Source organism: Octodon degus, unplaced genomic scaffold, assembly GCF_000260255.1.
Source record: "Octodon degus isolate 3935 unplaced genomic scaffold, OctDeg1.0 scaffold00027, whole genome shotgun sequence".
NCBI lineage: Eukaryota > Metazoa > Chordata > Mammalia > Rodentia > Octodontidae > Octodon > Octodon degus.
In genome coordinates, this window is record NW_004524603.1 from 9,638,234 (window position 1) to 9,641,495 (window position 3,262).

The 3,262-nt window shown below is 35.6% G+C and overlaps 1 pseudogene; it reads right to left on the reverse strand.

The window, feature by feature from the left end:
- Positions 1–2,798: 2,798 nt before the first annotated feature.
- LOC111816154 lies at positions 2,799–2,896 on the reverse strand (annotated as a pseudogene).
- Positions 2,897–3,262: the final 366 nt, after the last annotated feature.

A 3,262-nucleotide genomic window follows, 5' to 3' on the forward strand; every position in this document is an offset into this window, starting at 1 on the left:
GGGGCTGCCTGGCATGTGGTGCTGGGGGATTGAACCACGGTCCCTGTGCTTTGCTAAACTTGTTCTAAGTAAGTGCTTTAGACCATTGAGCCATCTCACCAGCCCCAATTTCCTCCTCTTCTTCCCTCTCCTTGTATTCATTTCCCCTGTGATGCTTAACTGTGTCAACGTGACTGAGAAACAGACAACTAAATTGGCTCAGCACAGTCACACGTGTGGCAGAAAGGGATTCCCTGAAGATTTGCCGGGATTTACTGGGTATGAGTGACAGCAACCAGTCAGATTGAGACCTGAATAGTATGTAGGGAGATGAAGAAGGAAAGCTCACTTCTGTGTCTTTGGCGGAGCTCCAGTCTCCGCCTTCACGCTGGGGGGGGGGTCTCCTGCCTTGCAGTACAGACTCTTCAGCTTCCAAACAGGGACTCACGAGCAACTCTCCACGGAGCTCCGGGCCTTTGACTTCAGATCTTCAGTGTGCAGGCAGACCTGTCCTTTTCCATACCTGACTCTGTTGGTGGCCATTGTAAATCACTCCTGCAAATTCTTAGGCTTCTATATCTTGCATTTAATCTTTTTGTCTAGTAAGCAGTGGGTGGTGCATTCCAGTCTTTCCTTTTGCTCCTTGTCTTTCTCCTGCCACCTTGTAGAAAGAGTCTTGGTATCTCTTGCTCAGAATTACCTACCCTGACAGCTATTCAACTCTCTCTCCAGCTGTTCAAACCCCCAACCCTGTGTCTTGTTCTTGTTCTTTTTCTTTTTCTATGCAACTTCAAATGGTTAGTCAGTCCTTGGGAGACAACTTGGTGCTTTCTATCTGCCCTTGGTGATAAAGCTCTTACCTGCATTCCACCACCAATGCAGGTAAGTATCACCATGACTGGCATTTGGGAGCAGGTGACACTGCCTAATTTGTCTAGAGAACATTTACAACAAAGAGAGCAGGAATAAATGCACAGCAAGAACTAAAAGTAACTTAGCTACTATATACTAATGTATATAAAAACTTAAACCATAAAATAAATAATTATTGAACAACCCTGGGGTTGGAGCTTTCTTTCAAAAACTCTGATGCAATTTCAAAGATGTTAAAAGCACCATCAAGTTATAATTCCTGGGCCTAAGAAATATATATGTACCTTGACTCCTGACCTATGGAAAGTATAGGATAAATGTGTCACATGCTAAGGCACCAAATTTATGGTGATTTGTTGCATATTCATAGAGATATTGGTTAGGTAAATTGTGTATTTTTTCTTCAAATATTTGTGTTCAGCTTATCACAGGTGTTGAAATCATAATGATAAATTTTTCAACCATTATTATCTTTCGATGAGTATATAGAGTATGATAATAATCTGCTCATCATCTGATTTTTTATGGTGTCTCTTCTAATTTTTTCTATTGAGAGTTACTTATCTGTATTGATTCCTTTTATTGGGAGATTATTATCTCTATTGATTCATTTTGTTGGGAGATTATTATCCTTGTCTCTTCAAGTACCAAACTTTATTTTTTAATTTGTTCCTGCTTTTATTAATTTCTTTTTCATTTTTAAGGTAGAAGTACTGTCTGTATTTCTAATATTTTGCGGTTCTTTTTGTTTGTTTCCCATGTATTGTAGCACATGCATATGTCAGGCACTGTTTCTTGTCCTTGCCATTTGTAATGGACTGAACATTAATGTCCCTTCAAAATTCATCTGTTAAAATTCCCCACCACCACCACCAGCGTGATGTTTTGTTCAGGTGAGGCTTTTGAAGGGTAGTTGGCCTTAGAGGAAGGAGTGAGGAGACAAGTGACATAAAGGAAGTTATTTGCAAGCAAGGAAATAACTTTCCTGACTTGAACTGTCCAGCACTTTCATCTTCTCCAGAACTGTGTGAAATAAATGTCTGCTGAACTCAGCCAGCCTATGGATCTTGACCCGACTAATATACCACCATTATTTTCCTTCTTTTGTTTTATGTTTTGCATTCAATTTAGTATTATTTTTCTACCTTCTAAAAATTGAAACTTTTATCATTCATCCCAAACCTTTCTTTCTTTATGTAAAATAATCATTTTGGCTTCTCAGTCTGAGCAAAATAGTGTCTAGAAATAGTCCCACACATGTTCGGTTGAATGATTTTTTCAAAGGCTCCACAATTTGAATGAGAAAATAGAACATTTACAACAAAGAGAGTAGGAATATATGAATAAATGCATAGCAAAAAGTGAAAGTAACTTAGCTACTATATCTTAATGTATATAAAAACTTAAAACATGTAATAAATAATTAGTGAACATAAGATAGTATAATACCTACACTGTCCCAGGGAAGACAACAAATTCTTGTATAGGACCAAGAAAGCACTAGTCATAGAACTAAAATGGTAAAATTAGATTTTGTTAAAATTTAAAAATTCTCCTCATTGAATGGTATCATTTGATAAAGTAAATAAACATGTTCAAGTAAGGAAACTAGATCCACCTCATCTATAACTAACGAAGAGTTTCAATATATGATATATGATTTATATATATGTATGTATATATAATATATTCTATATATCAACAGTGAATAGCCACAAGCCAAATTTTAAAAATAGTAACAAGTATGACAATTCACTTCATCAAAAGGCATGTAGAAATGTCCAATAAGTAGTGAAAATGTACAATTTATTTTGTTAGAAAAATGCAAATTAAAATAAAAAGGCCATGTCATACTCAAAGGAATTTGTTATTTGACTTTGTTTAATCGAACACATGGACAGACCACATGTTGACACAGAGGTAGAGAAATGGGAGTTGTCAACCAGTACTGGTGGGACTTGGGAGGCTTACCTTCTTAGAAGCAATTTTAAACTCATAAGAACAGATACTACACTTGATCTTAGATAAAAGACCAAGAAGCAATAGGAAGCAATTTTAAATTTTGTACAAAGTCAATTTGTATAAATACAAATGAATTTATGTGTTAATCCATCAACTATATCAGTAGATGCCAAAAACTAATAAAATTAAATATATAAGATGACTTGAATAAGGCATATTCAAAGCAAATTTATGAATAATTTCACTGAAACTAGCTGTGATTCAAATGCCCCTAAAGGATAGACAAATAATTTGTAATAAAGATCTACAGCTGCATTCTACTCAGGAATAAAAGTCTTGTGGAATTGCCCAACAATACAGTTGATTTTCAAATTATGTTGAGCGAAGAATCTAAAATTATTATACCCATACGACATCTTTCATATATAATTCTAGTGTAAGCAAAATG